This window comes from Carassius gibelio, chromosome A5, assembly GCF_023724105.1.
Source record: "Carassius gibelio isolate Cgi1373 ecotype wild population from Czech Republic chromosome A5, carGib1.2-hapl.c, whole genome shotgun sequence".
NCBI classification, from domain to species: domain Eukaryota; kingdom Metazoa; phylum Chordata; class Actinopteri; order Cypriniformes; family Cyprinidae; genus Carassius; species Carassius gibelio.
This window is the reverse complement of record NC_068375.1, coordinates 24,756,270-24,777,453: the sequence shown is the minus strand read 5'-3', so window position 1 is coordinate 24,777,453 and position 21,184 is coordinate 24,756,270. Positions and strand designations below refer to the sequence as shown.

Genomic DNA, 21,184 nt, shown 5'->3' with positions numbered 1-21,184 from the left:
TATATTTGGACCTACTGAGGTTTGTTGTGGAGTTTTGAACAGGCCCATTTTAAGTAAAAGCTTTTTCACTTTCAACATTTTCATCATCCTCTTTTCTCTCACTGTTTCAAAGAAAAACAGCTATCCCATCTGTTTAGAAAAGCAAGAGCCACTAAAGGAGGACAAGAGAGGGGACAACAAAAAATAAGGGATGTCATTTTATTTAAGAGCAGAGATAACAGTTTGGCTTGTTGTGATTGGGGCTTGTGGTCTGGTGTGTGAAATAGAATCTCCCTATCACACAGATGGGAGATAGATTGGGTTTTTAAAAGGAGTGTGTACGGGGATTCCAGTGGCCCCACAAAACAGAGATGGAACTGGAAGAGAGTGCTAGAGTTGAAGTAGTCAAGCTGCTGAGCTGAGAGCAATCTAGTAATCAGCATATGTGTATACACATACACAGTGTGTTTTCCCCTATGGAGCTGGCCATTTAAATTTATGTATTAGCAGACACTTTTATCCATCCGTTTTTTTGTTTGTTTGTTTTTTTTTTTTTGTTTGTTTTTTTAATCCAAGTCAATTAATCAAAGAGCCAGTAATATTTTTAATATACAATGTCAGGTTTATTAGACAACTCGATTATGACGCAAGCTAGAAGGTTTTTTATTTATTTATAATTTATTTATTTATTTATTTATTTATTTTGCATGTGTGTCTATATGCACATTGGTTTAAGCATTTGGGGTGGTAAAGTGCTTGCAGAAGAGATGCTTCGGTAACACTTTATTTGAATGTGCCTTGTTACACTTTACATGTACTTACTATTATAATATAAATTAATTATGCATAATTACTTAGTTGGCTGCTCATTCTACCAGACAGGAGCAGGGTAAAGGTTTGGAGAGTGACTTTTGCCTTGTTGTTCCTTCCATTACCTGAGCTGGTGGGAGGGAATATATATGTCTAGGAGTGAATTAGGGTAGGGACGTGCTGATTCAGTGGCAGTCCTGAAAGCCAGGGTCAAAACTTAAAATTTAATTCTAGCTGCAACATTAAGCCTGTGAGGCTTGTTTTTGTTCGACCTATTTAAAATGACTAATAGCTCAGAATCTATTTCTCACACATGCATCTGTGTTGCTCCTCATAATGGGCTCCCTGCAGGTGGAAACGATTGTCTGCAGACAGGAGAAGAACTAAGATTCTCCAATTACCCAAATGTCACCCTGTTGCCAGCCTGGTTATTTTAATAAATTTCCTTTGATTGATGTGGAAATAAATGAGAGCTTAAAATAATCACTTATGAGAAATGTTAAATATCTGGTTTAATTAAAATAGGACATGTAATACAGATCCAACACTGAAACAGTATGTACTGTAGGAAATAAATATGCATAATAATAATAATAATAATAACAAATAATAAAATGTATTACATATATAGAGTCAATAATACTGGAAAACAGTGACAAATGATTCAAGGGTAGAAATGATGACCATATAAATCAAGTGCTGACTTTCAAACTGATTTATTTTATTTATTCCTATAATAACTAATAGCCAACATAACACTTGTTCACATGCTAAATATAACTTTTGTAGTTATAGTTCATTGAGAACATCATAGTTTTATCTCATGTAGCCATGGTATAACCACAAGATCTACTCTTTAATAATGAATATGTTTTCCCTAATACAAAGTTTTTTTTTTTGTTTGTTTTTTTTTTTGATTCACCAGCTGAAAAAAACAAACAAACAAACAAGTAAAATATTTGCTCTGTGCTGTTACTATTAGAGTTGTGGTGTGGGCTGTTCTCTTATAGTTATTAGAGCTATTTTTAAAACTTTATGGTTATAGTTTTTTGTTTTTGGTCTGAACAGGCCTCTAAACTTGATTTTAAAAAATTTTCACATTGCATTCTAGGGTTGTGCAAAACACAGATTTGAAGAATCATTTCCCTTTTCAATTCTTCGGTTGAAATTTGAGTCGAATTGACCACACTTTTTGAAGTTGAGGTTTGAGTTGCAGTTAAGTTCTTTGTAATATAAATTGTAGCTTTTCATACATAAAAATCATGACTGATGAATTACAAATACTTCATAGTATCATGGCATGATCTAATTTGAGATATTAAGTCAAGGTTTTGCCCTACACTAACACACACACACACACACACACACACACACACACACACTGCTGCCTCCATTTATTTCCCTTTGCACTCTTTACTTCAATCACTAATTCTTTTACTCTGCAATTAAAGAGTGGAAGTAGTGATTTACCCACTCTGTGAAACAGGGTAAGCCAAGTGTCTTTCATTTTCTTTACCCTCTTTTTTTAAGTCTGGACCTCTGAACTTCCCACTGCCACTGGGTTTCTTTTACAGTACAGTACAGTTTTATTTATAGCAGCCCCAGTCTGACTGATGTGATCCAATGCATCTGGGGGAATAAATTATTCCCCATGAATACATGAAAGGTACTGCTAAAATCCAAAAACTTGCTACGTTTTCTGTTGTTTATACTGAGGAAAGATCTCACTTTCTCTGTTTTTAAAATATTAGCAGTCTGGTTGGAAAAGGAAAAGTTCCTCAGCTGAGTGCCATTGTTAATTCCTTGCTTCTGGAGTTCCTGTTTCTAAATATAGATATCAAACATATATATATATATGTGTGTGTGTGTGTGTGTGTATGCATACGTGTGTGTGTGTGTGTGTGTGTGTGTGTGTGTGTATGCATACTACATAACATCTGCACAAAACAGAAACAGAAGATGGGGCTTAATGAGAGGCAATTTCACTCTCCGACAGCAGGTGGCACTTCTGGAACAGCATGCAGCATTTCCTTGGTTACCACTGTAAACAAAGCAGCATATCAATTAAAACTTTTCTAAAGACAATCAGTTCCCCTCAGAGATACATAAACTCACACCCCCAAATATGTATAATATATATATACTTACTCTGTCCTTCACACACAATGATAAATCAAAACTCATTTTAGCAGATAGATTTATTAAGGTGATGTGAAAAATGTAATTCATCTGTACACTGTCATTTGTTGGAAAGCATCTGAGCAGGAAGTATTGTAAATATTTTCTGCTGTATCTCTCTGGATTCAGATTTAGCTATTATTTTCTGTAACTACCCAAGCTTTCATAACTCGTCTGAAGGTTTTGCGGCAGTGCAGTTCTGCATTTTTGTGATCGTTAACAAGAATGATTGCACAGCACGCTTCCCATTTCCCCTCTCCGTCACTTTTTTGATGATTGATTGTTTTCAGCTTTCAAAACCTCTGTCAGTTTTTTAATAGCTAAGCTTTCCTTAATGGCCCAGTTGCCCATAGATTTGAGCTCAGTGAGGCGTTCATCAACATGCTGATTATAAACAACTCCTGATCAATTCGCAAGCCAGATTACATGGAAGTAGTGACAAATCTTGATGATGGAACAAAAACTTATTTTTTTTTTTATTTTTGTCTGTATCCACTTGGAGCACTCTTATCCTTTTTTCTCATTCCCTCATTGTTAATATTTCTCCATCATTGCATGCCTCCTTATTTTAACGAGAAAATGAGTGCACATTCACTTCTAATCTGAATGAAAGTGAGATCAATGAAGTCAAACCCTTTCATTACCACACACACACACACACACAGCTCTCCCTGCCTCTTATTTCTCATACTGACATATGTGACCCTGCCTGTGAAAACCCAGCTAAATTATTATTTGTGTGTGTGTGTGTGTGTGTGTGTGTGTGTGTGTGTGTGTGTGTGTGTGTGCGTGCGTGTGTGTGTGTGTGTGTGCGTGCGTGTGTGTGTGTTTGTGTGATTTACTGTTTTCTAGATAAAATCATCATTTATAAAATTGTAGAGCATTCTGTGAAAATATAACCTGTATATCTATAATATTGACTGAGAAAGGCCATGGCAAAGATTTAACTCAAAGTGAAATTAATGGTTGAAATCAAACTTTGATGCTTGTTATCTCATAATTAGATTTTGAGACTTTAGCCTGGATTTCACAGACAGGGTCACATATTATTAAATTAAAATGTGAAGAGGGGAAATGATTCATTTGACTGGCCATATACAACTCTTAGTTTTTTCTTCAGCTGAAGCAGCCCAAATTTTCATGGAGATGAGCTGAATTATGTGGATGTTATGAAGATGACCTTTGTTAATGTGACTTGTGGAGCATGTTTCTACATTATGGCAACTTGCCAGACTAGACAGATACCATTTTAAAGGCCCTTCAGCTCACCTCCTCAGCCCAAGGAAAATGTCCATTGTTAATTTTAAATATACAATCACTGATATGCATGTAGTTTGATTTATGCATCACAATTACTTAATTCACTATATTTATCAGACATCACTTGCATAATATTGTAGGTTAATATTATTACTTATTTGGAAAATGGCTACATTGTGGCAATGTAGTTATTAAGCAGTGAACTTGTTGTTTGATTTTAACAAACTGACATTCAGTATTTCTTTGTATATCCCATAAATTCTTGATGTGATACAGTTGTGCTTTAGTGACTGTTTTACATTTACATTTAGCTATTTAGCAGACACGTGTATCTAAAATGTACATCTCAAGCATTTTATCATACAAGAGCTGACAACAGACAGACTGCAATGCCAAGATTCAAGAGTAAACTGGAGCAGTGCAGAAGAACGCAAGAGTAGCTATATATGTATATAGGCCAAAAAAGGGATGCCACAATTCTCATTTTAATATAGAACCATTGGCATCCACGGTTCAATAAGTGGTTGTGAATTGCAGTTTTGTTTAAATAATTCCTGTGAGTGTTATTTCTCTCCGAATTGGCTCTGTCTGTGTGACTGAGATGATGTCTAAATTGTTGAATTGTTTGACAGCACAGGATGCAAATCTAAATGTTCTTAAGTTATTTTCATGAGTAAAGCACTAAACTTACTCACTCACTCCAAAATGAAGCAAAGTCTGACACGTGGTTAACCCTGCCTGTCTTCTCTGCAAAACCATCCATATTACATTAGCTTTAACGCCAGCAGAAAGCATCCTGCCTTTAATATTAGCATTTAATCCCAGTGTGTCTCCTAAAGTGCATTCTGCAGAAAGAATTTAACAGACACCTCTTAAAAGAAAAAGGGGAGAAAAAGAAGGAAGCTTGAACTTCAAATCAGATGACAGAGATGAGAGGCTCCCTGGGTTGTATTTCCATTCTGAGATTTTGAGAGAGTGAAAAGGAAAGGAAAAAGCACAAAGAGGAAAAGAATAGCACTCAAATCAACTGCCATTTGCTCAATACAATTTTGTCTACAAAAAAAAAAAAAAAAACTTTTTATGAAGGTTGTAGAAAATCTTTAAGTTTAAAACAGTGTTCAGTTCAAACATAATTTTACACTGGAGGCAAGTGAGAAACCAAGTGCAGTTTATTAAAATCCAAGAATGAGCAGATACACTATAAACAAAGACATAGCTTGACTTTGCTCGGCTCGACTCGACTTGACTCGACTTGACATGAACTCACCAACAGAGGGTTACACGAACTAGACTAGAGACAATGGCAACAGGAGAGCTATATGTCAAACAAAACGGGTCACATGACACAATCCAACAAATAAGATACAAGACACATGACCAAAACAAAACAAAAAAACAATCAAAACATGACACATTGAATAAGGCAAAGCTAGAAGGCAAACTGCAGTCGTTAACAGAATAGCTTAATGGGTAATGCTAATGCTTCTGGTTTACCAGTATGGGAAAGGAGACCAGAGGTGTATTTATTTTTATTTTTAAGTAACGGAGAGTAAGACAGGCTTCACTATGCTGAATAAACAGCTTTTTAGAAGAAACAGCTTATCATTTAATTAATCGACATGTTTTACACTAAGCAATACTTTTTTGGATTTAACTATTAGTTTACACCAAAAATAAATAAAAAGAATGTTCTATTGTAAGAGAAGCCAGTGACAATTTATTTATTTTATTTTATTATTTTTTTTTCAGTTTACGCCACTTCTCATTCATTTCTATTGTATCCATAAACTGCTATTGAGTGTTGCACAATTCTGTCTAAAATTAAATGACATCAAGGCTATAATGTGATTGGTTATTAAGGCACAAGTTTACTGTTACACTTTCTCCAATAGTAAGTAATGCAATAGTAAGTAATGCAGACCCTCTCATCTCCCAATAGTAAGACAATATCTGACTAAGGGTGCACATGGCAAGAACACATGACAGGGTCAGGGAAACACTTGACAGCAGGAAGCCAGATATGAAAATACAAAGAAAGGACATGACAGCCTTAACTTTAAACAAACACCCAAAAGCCAACATTATTGTTTTTTAATTTTTTAAATTTTGGATAATCTGATAAATGGCCCTTTTTTTAGCAAATATTCCTTAACACACACACACACACACACACGCACACACACACACACACACACACACACACACACACACACACACATATATATATATATATATATATATATATATATATATATATGCGTCAAAGTTTTTACTAAAATATTTATTTATTTTAAAACTGTTTTTGATAAAATATTAATTGTATGAACGAATATTCATTATCTAACATCTTTAAAAGAAATCAAGCCCTGCTCCATGGTGGGCTTTAATTAGCTTTGGCCACCTAATTATCAGATTAGCATCTAATTATTTTATCTGTATTGGATTACTTTCACAGCTCTGTTTAGTTCATTGCTCTAGTCACTAATTCAATTGTTTATTTTTGTACTAAAGTGGAATTACGTCTCTATGGGGGAGGAGCCAGATGTTGATCCGTTAAAACAGTGTATGCATTCTAATGCTTTATGCTTTCATCATTACTAAACAAATTGTCTGGAATAAAAACACTCACATTTTAACCTGATACTTGATGATTTCCTGTAAAGTAATTAGTTAATTCTGGGGTGCATCTCAATAAATTAGAATGCCATGGAAAAAGTTGCAGTCTTAGGTTCTTTTAATCGTGATGATTTTGGCTCACATTTAACAAAAACCCACCAAAATTGAGGCAGAAATTAAAGCAAAAGGAGCCCCTATATATATATATATATATGTATGTATAGGTTTCCCCCACCAACAAAATCCATGTTTAAGATGAAAAGTTTCCTATGAATTCAGTCATCCATTAAATTGGTGTTCACTCTCTCTCTCTCTCTCTCTCTCTCTGTTTCTGTCTCTGTCTCACTTGGTTAAGGCTGGAGATCTGGGTGTTAATTTGGAACACTAGGTTTGAATGAGAATGAAAGATAAAGCGAGAAACACAAAGTTAACTTCAGCAATCCACATAAAAAAGTTATTCAGTTTAAAATGAGGGACAAGCCTCTTCCTGATGCATTCTAATCATAAATGTCCTCCTGGCTGTGACCCATGTAAGAGGGGAGGAAAGGAAGATGGCAGAAGGATGAAAAACTAATGATGCGAAAACAGGAAATGCAATTGAGGGGCAAATGGCTTGGGGGGGGGGGTGAATAATTCACAGAAAAGCTGTACAAAAAGTAGAAAGTGTGATTACTCTAAACTCCTCAAAGAAATTAAAACAGACAGAAGATTGAGAACCAAGGGGCATTTTTTTCAGTTTTCACTTAAACATTTTGTACTTAGTCAGTAGTTTTGATGAACTCATTAGCCAAACCGGTAGAAGCAAAAGACGACTAATTAAGTTCTTGCTTCCATTTGCACGAATTAACGTTCTAATAATTAGCCTTTTAAAGATTACTTCCATCCTGCCATGTAAATAATATCACAAAGAGCAACTTGATCAAGACAATTAGGCATAGTTCAACTGTTCACAATCAAGAAAAAAAAATGGCAGCCAATTTTTTTTGTTGTTTGTTTGTCTGTTTTTGTTTCAATAAGATCTGCATTCACTTTGAATGTCACTACGATAGAGTACTGGATTATTTGTATCAGAGTAGTAGCCTAACCCTTTCTGAGCTCTTTTAATGCAAAACAGCTGAGCTGTGCAGTGGCAATATAATTAATCATGGCACAAATGTGGTGAGATGACAGAACAGTTGCTAACACAATCCTGACTGAGGCAAATAAAGTGGTAAAGCAAGCTATGCATCTCTATGGTTTGTGTGTTGTTTCTACTAGTGATGGGAAGTTCAGATCATTTTACCGACTCAGACTTTTGAGTCTTGTTAGTAATTTCGAGTAATTTAGTTCATTTTAGCAAAATATAATTAAAATGTTACGTGTTACTTCCCCAACACATCTAGTACTTATGCAAAAGTTGATAACACTAACACACACACACACACACACACACAAACATATATATATATATGACATGGTATATAGTTGATTTCAGTAGCTACAGGCAATGTGACAGGAATGATGCAATATTTTAATAAGCAGACATATACATAGTACACACAATTTGGTATATATACTGTAAATAGTCAGTTCTCTATTATTTTAATACTTTAATTTTAATCATGTTTTTGATGAAAATGTATACATTATAAATATATGTATTTATAAGTGACAATATATATATTTAAAAATTAATTTATTGTTATTTATTATTATAGTTTTATATCACTCACTTCACTCACTTAAACTTGTATACCATCTTGGATTTTGTTGTTGTGCATTAAGTATATCCTACCACTGTGATGGATAAATGCAGTGCCTTCAATAATTCAGCTAAATGAAGATATATTAGAAGGCAGCGTAACTGCATTGCCTATTTTTTGGCACAGATTTCATATCGGCAGTGTGACTACAATGCCTTAAAATACTGTCTACAGAGGCAGCTCTTTAGGTTGTAGAACACAGCTTGTATCTTTCTCTCTAGTTCCCTCTCATTCTGTAGTACTGGAACTGTTATTGTTTGTCATTCATGACACATTTGTTTTTCCCCCAAATTGCATATTTTTTTTGATGCACAAGTATTGTGAAAACAAAAACAAGAGAGGCAGAAAAGAAAGAGAGAGAGAGAGAGTTGAAAAGGGAAACTAGGAATAAAAAACTGTGTAGAGCTGTGTATGGGGCAGAGAAAAGACAGAGATGCGGATGGGGCAGAGGGTGGGGGGTTGTTTTTATCTTTTGTTTACTCAGCTACTCTGAATAGGAATGGACTTAACATCCCTCCAAGAGGAGGCTTGGATGTGCTTCCTGGGACGTTCTGGCCAGCGCTGCTCCTTCTTTTATCTAGGTCCCCCAGAATGAAAGATATGTGCTCTCACCTCCATGCGCCAGGCCGTCACACTGGGCTCAAAACCCATTAACACGGACAGAACAAGGGTCAACAGGCCAGCCACTGATAAGGTGGACCAAACTCTATTGCTTTCACACTAACACACAGATGCATAATCAAACCAAAACACACTTGACCAGACACGCTGTTGCACAGCTACATGGTAAAAATAGGGAAAGCCTTACTCTGTGTAAGAAACCACATCATCACTTCAAACACTTGACTGACGTTATGAAGTGCGTTTGGAGTAAAAACATGTTAATAAATGTGGTATTTTCACAGGCTTTCAGATGGAAAAGCATTTACTAAACAATACCATAGTTCACTGAGAAGATACTCAAACATCTTTCATAATCGCAGCACAATTACTTCTGTTTCATTAGGCTGGACATACACAGTGAGACTTCTGACAGTCGAAAATCATATGTCCTCAGACTCCTCCTGATATGAGACATGACCGTTTCCTAGGCCTACGGGGTTTTTCAAAAACGTTCAGCTTTTCCGCCAGCAATTTCCGCCATTTACAGCGATATCGTTGACTTGATTGCAAATGATTGCACAGACACTATTTAAACTGAACTGAGATGACATCACTGAATTCAATGATGAACTACCTTTAACTGTCATTTTTCATTATTGACACACTGTTTTCCTAATTAATGTTGTTCAGTTGCCTTGACGCAGTATATATTGTTTAAAGCGCTATATAAATAAAGGTGACTTGACTTGGCTTGACATCTAAATAGTGATCCGACATGGCGAGAGCACATCTCGCTCTTAAAAGGAATGTGAGATGACACTCTGAATGGTTTCTTGAACATTAAGCCCATTGCTTATTAAGAGAATAGGGACAACCCATTCCCAAAATGCACCCCCAGCACACGGACTGTTTTTCTGTCATTAAAATAGCAAAAGTGACACGCCCGAGTGCACATGCACTGTGCGCTTTACACATTGCCTTTAGATCGTCAATATAGGGCCCTAAGACTTAGAATGAAAATGACATGAAGTTACCATTATATCCAGTAGATGGCAGCAGAGGATCACCAATTAGCCCAGTTGCCATTTCAACCTCCTTGTTTTTTTTTTTTTTTTGTTTTTTTTTTTTAGGTCTTGCTTTTGGATTTAATGACTATGAAGTATTGCTAGTGCAGGAAGTCACAAAGTCTTTTGTCAAAAAAAAAAAAAGGGATAAATAAATAAGCCCAGACATCAAAAGCTTAGTGTAGTAAATTATTTAAATACTTAACTAGTTAACTGCAAATTAAGTTATTAATGATATAATAATTAAATAATGCATTATATGTTTTGGCTTTGTTTTTGCTTTTTGTTTTTTCATTTAAAAATTAAAATTTTCAAACATTCCCTAAAAAGGACACATCACAGGAGAGCTGATTTTTTTTATTTACTCTGCATCACTTAAAGGGGTCATGATGTTATTTTAAAAATCATTATTTTATGTATCAGAATAAGTGGACATGCTTTAATGTTTAAAAAACACATTATTTTTCAAATACTGTACATTATTGTAGTTTCTCTATGCCCCGCCTCTCTCAAACAAGTCGTTTTCTTGTCGTTTCCCTCCTTCCAACAAGCACAGTCTGCTCTGATTGGCCAGTCAACCCAGTGCATTGTGACTGGCCGAACACCACAAGCATGCATCGAAAATTTCATAGACCATTATATATCTACATTATAACAGTTGGTTTCACAATTTATCAGATATCATTATACAAAATTGCAATCTGCATTTGTAAAAAAAAAAATGGACAGACTGAACAATTTTGGAAGATGAGTTCTTCAAATATCCCAAAGTACTTCATTCATATTTTTATGCCATATCTGATTTTTCTGTTGGGGGCAGGTATCAGGTTTCATCTGTTACCAATTTTTTTTGACAGATGTAAACTGACAAAGAGATATGGGAAAGGGAGCAAATGACGTAAAATTGCAAAAGATAGGACATTTAGAAAGAGAAAGAGCTCTAAATATTGAGGGAAACTAGACTTTAGAAAGAGAGAGAGAGGGAGAGAGAAGGAGAGAGAGAGAGCTTTGCAAGCCATGTGATCTACATTCTACATCATCAGTGTATTTATGGTCAAAACAGGATGTGGAAAAGACAGTGTTTGTCATAATCTGCATATCGTTTATGTCTGTTTTTGAGATTGTGCATGTCTGATTTATGTTTTTTTTTTTTCTTCAATGGCAAAGTGCATTCTTTTACGTTTTCTCTGATTATTTGGTCTTATAATAAACCGTTATTGTAACTATGTTAATAGTTATCAGGGTAAGTTGGTGAAAATACACAACACTTGCTAAGCTAATTTCTTGCCAAATATACAGCAGTAATAAATGAAAATCTACACTGTGGTCAGAATGCGTTTCTACTTATTACATCTGGCAGTGTTGATCAACACTGAAAATCATATTTTCTTTTAAGGTCCCTATAGCATATCAGAATTTGCTTTGTGTGTGTATATATATTCTATTTTTATTTTTATTTTTTTAGCCAAATGACAAATGCCAAACAACATTTTTATGAGTGTCCACAGAAAACAATGAGCCTTAAAAATATGCTAACATTCTCTCAACTGTTTTTCAGGTGCAAGTGTAATGGCCATGCCAGTGACTGCATCACCAATTAGGAGGGACGCTTGGTCTGTACTTGTGAACACAACACTGCAGGGGTCAACTGTCAAAACTGTGCCACCTTCTACCAGGACCGGCCATGGGCACGGGCCACCACGGATTCAGCCAACCAGTGTGTGAGCGAGTATGGCCTGCTTTGTTGTCTAAGTAGATTTACCCTGAACCTGAAAATCTCAGATTTGATGAAGGCAATGGCAATAAATAAACAACAATAATCCGAAATAATACTATAGGAGAATAAAAGTATATGCATAGCAAAACATTTATTTTGTCTTCATAGTTTTGATGCCTTCAGAATGACTCTACAATTTTCATAGTCATGAAAATAAAGAAAACTCTTTGAATGAGAAGGTATGTCCAAACTTGTCTGGACTGTATGTATATATGTATATACATATGTGTGTGTGTGCTGTGTGTGTGTGTATGTGTGTGTGTGTGTGTGTGTGTGTGTGTGTAAGATGTAAAATGCTCTTCATTAATCATTTTAAAAGGAAAATATACATCTTGATCATTCATTTATTAACGCCACAACCCATTGAGATTATAATCTATAATCAATAAAAACAGATGGAAAGAAATTAATTAGGCCCCAAGTAAATGTTACATTATATGATCAGTTTAACAATGTTTTTTTTTTTTTTTTTTCATTTTACTAGTTAAAAATATTTTCTTTGTTTTGAAGTAACATATGTTAATTCAAATCAGAGGAAACTGAAGCTTTCGCTGAGGGCTCATCTGTGCATTGTTTTTGAAGTATCTGAGGAATGGAAATGAACTGAACAGTGAATTGAGCTTCTATTGGATTCTTCATTTCTGCATTTTATATATTTAATGCTTTAAACTTGATTAAACATGACATTTTGTTGGAAACTGCAGTTTTCCTTTCTCAGATTAACTTTGAATTGACGTTGTTTAAATAGTTCATTTGTTGCCTCTTGTGCATTGGCTGTGATTGAAATTTCTTCGTTTACTCAGTGTAACTGAACTGATTTAATGAACACACATAATTAAAATGTGGTAAGTTCTCTATCTAAAATGTACTGTAGATCAATTTTGTGCAACCAAAGAAGTTTGTGAGATCAAAAAAGTTTGCATTGTATTTTAATGGTATCATCAGCATTTGCTGTAAATATAATGGCAATATCTTGAAAAGATTAGCTTAGTTGCACTGTATTTACAGCACAATCTTACATAAAGATGCTCACAGCAGTCATTAATTCAGTTAAACAACACATCATTTAGCCTTTCAGCACAATAACTAAGAAAGTTTCACTCGTGTAATGTGTTGTGTACGTGTGTGCGTGTGTGCGTGTGTGCTGTCATGCGTCTCTGGTTTATACTTTAGGGGGATGCTGTAATTGGCTATTCTGACAAACCCATAAGGCGAAAAAAGCCATGTTAATTATTTTCATTCTGTATTCCACTAAGCTCTACGTTCCTTTAATTAACTCTGTTTCAGTGGTCAACAGATGGGTTTCTGTTGGTAATTGTTGTCCCTTCTCATCAAAGTGGATTTAATGAATAAACAAGTTTCTGGTATCTGTTGGTGAGGAGGTGGAAACCACCACCGATGCATTCTTTGCATGGTTGCTTCACAAAGTTTTTCGTCCCAGACTCTGTCAAGTTTATCATTGCATGGCAGACTTTGAAAGCTTCCATCATATGCCTCTCTTGTAAATACTTCAAACAGATTTAATATCTGACTTTTTTAACCTCCAATCTGAAAGTGTGAGAGAAAAGATGAAAATATGGCTTTCAAATGTTTGTTTTCCTTCTCAAGAATGTTCTCATACAGTTTGTTGCCACAGCTTTCTTTATATATAAAAATGGAAATGTTTTATTAAATTGCAGTACTCTTCTTTGCATGACTAAAATTTAGAAGAATGGTTAAGGCGACCTCGAAATTTTTATTCATTACACCCAAACACCTCTTAAATGTGCATATTTACTAAAACATGTTGCAACTATGAGAAACCAGACAATTGTTTCGAGGTTTGTTCCCAGTCTGCTTTAATCACTTTAAACACAACAGTTTTACAATAATACATTGTTGTTGTTTTTTTTTCTTCTCTCTGTCACAAGTAGCACCGAACAGCATTGCAAAAATAATGATTTCAGGTTTTTTTTTTTTTTTTTTTTTTACGAATTTCCTGAACGTTACCCCACATTCATACCACTGGTTGAATTAATAAGTACTTTTACATCCATAGTTATAATAAAGTTCCAGCAGGCTTTTGTGTGGTTGAGTTAGTCTTTGCCTGTCTGTCCATGTACAGTTTGACATTTTTATTACGTCATCACTGTCTTTTGAAGCATGTGCTCAACGCCAAGGCCATTGTAATCTGATTAACATGTAGGCCTAGCCTTTATTTGCTGAATGATGCCAAGCTTCAATCACGTTATCTACATTCGTTCAAATTTTTGCAGTTAGTGCAGTCTTTTTATGTAAAAATGGTTATAAAACAACTATTTTATATTTTAATGTTTTAAAATGTAATGTATCTCATCTGATGGCAAAGCTGAATTTTGAGCAGCCATTACTCCAGTCTTCAGTGTCACATGATCATTTTAATATGCTTATTTGCTCCGCAAGAAATACATATTATCACAGTTGAAAACAGTTGTGCTGCTTATTTAACACTTTTTGAGGAACCCATTATACATTTTTTTAAGGATTTTTTTTTTTTTATTTGAACAAGAAATTTGTCATTACAATGTAACAGTCTTTACTGTCACTTTTGATTAATTTAGTGCATCCTTGCTGAATTAAGATATTGTGGAATAGTTTATGGTTTAGAAAAATCATTGTAAAAGCTGCTTATAGTTGTCTATCCTCATTATGAATGTATTTAAATGAATTTAAATAAGCATTTTTCACTGTCTTTAGCACGTTTCCTTTATTTTAATAGTATGCATTACTTTCTTCAATGGCAGCTCAAGAAACGATATCCCATTAGAGAGTGATAATGTGATGGTTATTGCAGAGTCAATAGACTGATGGAGCTGTAATCAAACGAATAATGTCCCCCTAGGTATCAGGTGAATAAAAGGCTGACTTTGTGTGTTCTGGTTAGATGATATGTTGAGAAGAAGGAGCCTGTGGCAGGGGAGCTTATTAGGTAGTGTGTGTGATCTAAAACCTTTTGAAACTGAACATGCTGGTGTGCATTTGACCGAAAGCTTTAAATGAATCTCCACTGCTATTTCTAATCAGTTCAATCTGTTGTTCTTCTTGGTTTTTTTGTTTTTGTTTTGTTTTTTCAACCATGTACATTCCTCCAATTCTTTCTCTTGTTTCTCAGGGTGTAACTGCAGTGGTCTTGTTGATGAATGTGTGTTTGATGCAGAGCAGTACCGCAGCACATGAAGTGGGGGGCGCTGTGTTGGCTGCAGGGAAAACACAGCTGGCCCCTCACTGTGAGAGATGCAGAGAGAACTTCTTTAGATCATTACCAGAGCAGCCCTGCCAAAACTGCAGCTGTAATGCAATGGGTGAGTTACACACACACACATGTTTGTTTTTGTGAAAAATGGGGACATCCCATAGGCGTAATGGTTTTTATACTGTACAAACGGTATAGTCTATCACCCTAAACCTAACCCTAACCCTCACAGGAAACATTGTGCATTTTTATTTTCTCAAAAAAAAAAAAAAAAAAACTCATTCTGTATGATTTATAAACATTTTGAAAAACGGGGACATGGGTTATGTCCTCATAAGTCACCCTCTCCTTGTAATACCTGTGTCATACCCATGTCATTATACAGAGTTGTGTCCTGATATGTCACAAAAACACATTCACACACACACACACACACAAACTGTCTTGAATTCTGTCTTGAATCTCATACGTTCATGCAAATGGACATATATTCACACAGATATGCAGCTCTGAAGTAACTACAGAGAAGAAAAGTCTCATGCACATAAATTCAGACAGGATTTTCTTTTTCTTATAGCTAATATTAACAAAGCGTAAGACACCGGGTGATAAATAAACAAAAAAGTTTATTCATGCTGCCTATTGGTGTAATGTTAAAAATGAATTTGCATTTGGATATTGTAACATTAATGGATTTAAATTTCCAAAACATTAGGGGAAAAGTCATGAACTTTTAAAATGATTTGTTGCTGTTTAATTACACACTAATCATGTTTGTCTTGTATCTGAAATATCTGATTTTGCTTCGGGTGGCAAAATGTGTGTATAAGATATGCTAAACTTAGTATTTATTAACCTTTATTGGCTGAATTTTTAGATGAGGAAATGATTCTTTAATGCACCTGAATCTATGTACTTGTTAATAAAACCCAAAGGCTATGAAAATCTGTCAAAACCTGTCTGTCACTCTCTTTCTCGCTCCAGGCTCTATGAGTTTGCAGTGTGATGCAGAGGGAGTGTGTATGTGCTGGTCAGGTGTGTCTGGCGTGAGGTGTAACATTTGCAAGTCCGGTTTCCATTCTCTCAGCCCTGACAGATGCAGGTAATGAAAGCCAGAGTATCCCAATACTTGTATATTGGACAACTTTAATTCATGCAGAGCAGAATAAGGCCAATATATTTCACACTTATCTTTGTAACATACTGTGAAACTAATTCAATTTAACCACTACTCTATTTGCAGTACTCATATTTTGCAAAGACTGCACATTGTTCAAGCTATTACACTCTAAACTGTCTAAAGTTGTCACTGTACAAAGCACAGTAAACTATTTCTATAAAAAATCATTGCACTACTGTTATTTTGCATAGAATACGTTGCACCAACTGTATTTATTACCACTGTTCTTACGTTGCTGCTGTTCATAATGTACATATAATCCTACATTGCATTCCTATTTATATTCTGTACATGCTCTGTACTTGTACTCTGCATAATGACAATAAAAAGTTGAATCTAATCTAATCTAAATTTTAGGGGCATTTTCATTGTATGTATGCAATACAAATTGAGTTATAAAAATCCGTATCAACCACTTATAAGGGATGTAATGAGCTGGTTGAAAATCATTACAAATATATGACAATTGAGTGAATCGCAAGTTTACAGTATATGAATGTCTCTGAGGGGCACTGACTGTCTTTAGAAAATAGATTTTCTGCATTTTGTCCAAGCAATAATAGCAGGACTTTTTTATTTTCATTTATAAATTGTCTTAAATCTGCCTTAAAAAAAAACTGAGAAAAGTGTATTGTGAAATCAGTATCGTAAATCATGTCGCATTGTGAGTTGAGTGAATCATTACATCCCTCCCACTTGTATTGTAGCAGTTTCAGATGTGTGTTCATTGTGTGGGATTGAGCTTCCTTGCATGCTTCCACCCAGTCCTGCATCAGAATATCCTCCTTAAGATCCGATCTCCAGGCTTCCAGCTTATAGTTTGAGGAGTCATTTGAAAAGAGAGAGAGTCGAGGGAGGTTACTTGTCAGAGAATTATGGGTATTGGCAGGTTAGGTAAAACCGTGGTTTCAGGCCATGTAGCAGATCATAGTGAGAAAAAAAAAAACTGCACACTACAGGCACATCAGTTATGGCTCTCTCATCTGTGCATGTGTGTGTTTAAACAGGGTGTGTGAGTGTGACGCCAGGGGCAGTGTAGGAGTGTGTTCTTAAGACGGACGCTGCCATTGCAAGACTAATGTGGAGGGTCAGTCCTGCAACAGGTGAACTCCTGCTTCTCACCCTCACATACCATCTCTGAGTGTCTTTAATTCACATCTCACCTCTTGTTTTTCTCATTTGCAAACTTTGGGATGCATTTCATTGGCATGTGCACAATAAGAACAAGAGACATTTGTATCATTGTATTTAGCTCAGAGCAGATCTGTGACACAAATCAGTCAATCCAATAAGTGCAAATAATGCAGAAATCTGTATTTTTTTATCGTTTGAGTCAGATCTTTATATAAAGTCTTTTGATAAATGTGAGGAAACCTGGGCACTTTACCAGTGTACAATATGTCTTTATTTGTATTATAGGTGTAGACCAGGATCTTTCAACCTCCTGCTGGAAAATCCAGATGGTTGTAAAAAATGCTTTTGCTTTGCACACTCCCTCGCCTGTTCGTCCTCCAATCAGTACTTGGCAAGTAATATTACTTCAGACTTCCTAGAAGGTCATTTATCAAACATTTATACTGCTTTGGAATGTTTTACATTTTGAATATCAATGTTCACAATTCCTGAATCCAGTAATAGATGAGATATACAGTGGGGTGCAAAAGAACTGAGAACACATAAAAAATAAAATACATAAATCTAATTTTAAGTTTTGGGATTTTGACCATTTTAAATAAGAGAAAAATGTGTGGTGCCAAATTAATGACAATTATTTCAGATTTTGCACATTTTTCAGATCTTTCTAACTGAATGATCGGATTTGTGACACTGATCATGTGACTCTTTGCATGGATGGTCAGTTCTTGCTTCCATTGAAGCACAATACTAACCAAATGAAACCAAATACAAACACATTCTGAAATTTGTTATGCTGATCATTCAATTTGTGAAGAACATTTTTGTATTAAATAGTAAAAGGCTTCTCAGTGGAAGCACTTTCACCAGTGACCTCGGCCTTTGTTGTGTGTACTCTTTTCAGATCCAGATGCCTCGGGAGGGCACGAGCAGTCCCTCATCTGGAAGGAAGGAGAAGTCTATCTGTTGCCCTACAGAGAGGAGAATGGCTTCTACAAAGCACCTGGTAGGACAAAAAACATGCACTTCCTCTCAGAACATGTGTTGGTACTGTAGGAGTTGGCCAGCTTTGAAACTCTTCTAGACTGGTTGCCAGATTTACAGTCTCTGTCATGATTGTTTAGTCATTATATGCTGGCACTTACATATAACTTACAACAAGGAAAATATCTACAAGTTTAACCTGTACAATTGATTTACAATAAGTCTGTTCTTTTCTGAGCAACTCTACTAAGCTGAACCCACCCTGTCTTACAGTTTGACTGTGTGTGGTAGTGCAATTTATTCAAAGCTTTCTTTTTTAATGCAAACAAACAATAGGCTGGAATTAGCATGCTTGGCCATAAATAGTATTTTACAGAGCAGTCTTTGAAGATAAACCAGCTGTACAGGCTAGTCCAGAGGCTAGTTTTAGCCCAGGTCCCCTGAGTGCAGTGGACAGGCTGAGGGGATTTACTCTTGTCTACACAGTGATTTACTGCCACGGGGAGACACTTAGCCTGACCAACTTGGCTGCTCACTCTGGGAGAAATCTTGTCTTGTCTTCATGTCTCACATTGTTTTTTGATGAATTATGTGTGACACGTAGACAAATACACACCAACACAATGTTACTAGACCGAATACTCTTAAAATACAAGAATGTGGCTTTTTTATGCTGCATAAATTGCGTAGTAAGATTTCTGATGTATCCACAAGGTCCTAATGCGTGTGTTTAGTCTCATTTATCTTTGTTTTCCCACCATTGACTGGCCACAGAGATGTAGCATTGCCCTTTTGCAGCTCTTTGCAGCTCTTTGCAGCTGTTGGTGCCGTTTCTCTTATCGCTGCAGTGCAGAGCTTGTTTGTGCCGTTCTGGCCACTCGGCTAAAATGCACCAAGATCTCATTTGCTCTCCTACCCTCCCTCGGTTTTCCCACCCGCTCGCATCTCCTCATTCATGTGCATTCGCTTAACACCCAAGGACTTTTTAGATTATCCTTTTAATGAACGTCACTCTCTTATTTGCAGCGTGCCCTTTATTTGGATCTTTAATGCTTTTTACACACCACTGGTCTCAGCAGAGAGGAGATTTCTATGTGAAGGAAGATTGTTTTCCTGATTAAGTCTGTCTTGAGTATTGGAAGGAGTTTAATAGATACTGTGTTTATCTGTGTGCAAATGTTTCACTAACACTTTAGTATAGCGACCGATTCTCACTATTAACTAGTTGCTTATTAGCATGCCTATTATTAACATATTGTCTGTTTATTAGTACTTATAAAGCATTTATTCTACATGAACATAGTCAACATCCCTACTACTAACTAAACAACTACCTTACTAACTATTAAGAAGCAGCAAATTAGGATTTTATAGTTAATGGTTTGTTGATAGCGAGAATTGGACCTTAAAATAAAGTGTGACCAATGTTTCTTCACTTGAATAGCTCATCTAGTTGGGCACAGCTTTGGGCTTTTGACACTGCTGAGGCTGCCATGTCAACAGAGGGTTGAGACAAGATACCAAAGCCAAGCAGCCAAGCCAAGAGTTTAGCTGGGTGACTGAGCCAGACTGTGTGTGTGTGTGTGTGTGTGTGTGTGTGTGTCGTGTGATCTCTCCAGAGGTACATCTGCTCCATGGTGAGAGGAGACACAGTGGAACCTTTATCATAGCTTTGAGAAGAAAACAACATGTCACACACACACACAAGCTTACTTAAACAGACATACACACCTCCCAAAAGCTGGTCGCAAGCTGTCTCAGAGTCACAAACACAGATGGAGAGAAACGGAGGTCGCTGTGAGATTAGAGTTAGACAGGGATGGGTGTTGGAGAGAGATCTAAATGTCTGCCATCCTCAGAGAGATGCATCCAGGTACCACATTGTGTCTGTGAACAACTTGGCCAGTGCACCCTGACAGCCAACCATATGCCTGGAATAAACCTCTCCGGCAATCAGGACTCACTGGTGAGACGTATCAAATGTGATCAACTGAGACACCAATTTTGCTCAATCCTTTAATCACTGAGATTGATATTTAAAGCCAGGTTTAATTGTAATATCCAACCCAACTTCTCCTCTTGTATGTACAGCTGTGCTGATTGTAAAACACATAAATATCAATAGAAATATAACTGCAGCAAAAAAAAAATGTTCATCTGTGCGTGAACATAAAAAATGTTGGTCTTTTCGTACAGAGGGTGGCATGGGATGACACCAGGAAAAGGTGCAAGCACACCTCACTGTGGTTGCAATGAGGTAAATACTGAATAAACACCTGCTTTATAATCATGTCCACCCTAACTGTCTGATCTGACTCTCTTCTGTGAAACAGCTGGAGGATCTTCAGTGTGTTTCATCCATAGTGATAGACCACTTAAAAATAAAAATTGTGTCAGCATTTATTCACTCTTATGTTGTTCAAAACCTGTGTGACTTACAGTACTTTCTTCTGCAAAAAAATGAAGATATTTTAAAGAATGTTATTAACAGTTTTGGTGACCATTGAATTCCATTTTCTGAATTTTTTTTTTACTGTGATTAAGAGGACAGAATTTTCCTCTAAATCACAATCGCTAAATCAGGGTAAATTCCATATGTAATGTGATTCAAACAAAAAATGAGGCTGTGAGAGATAGAAGTGCAGT

General features: G+C 35.9%; 1 pseudogene; it reads left to right on the top strand.

Annotated features, from left to right (window-relative positions):
- The first annotated feature begins 10,973 nt into the window (after nt 1-10,973).
- Nucleotides 10,974-21,184, top strand: part of LOC128014972 (laminin subunit gamma-3-like) — a 47,961-nt pseudogene continuing 37,750 nt past the window's right edge.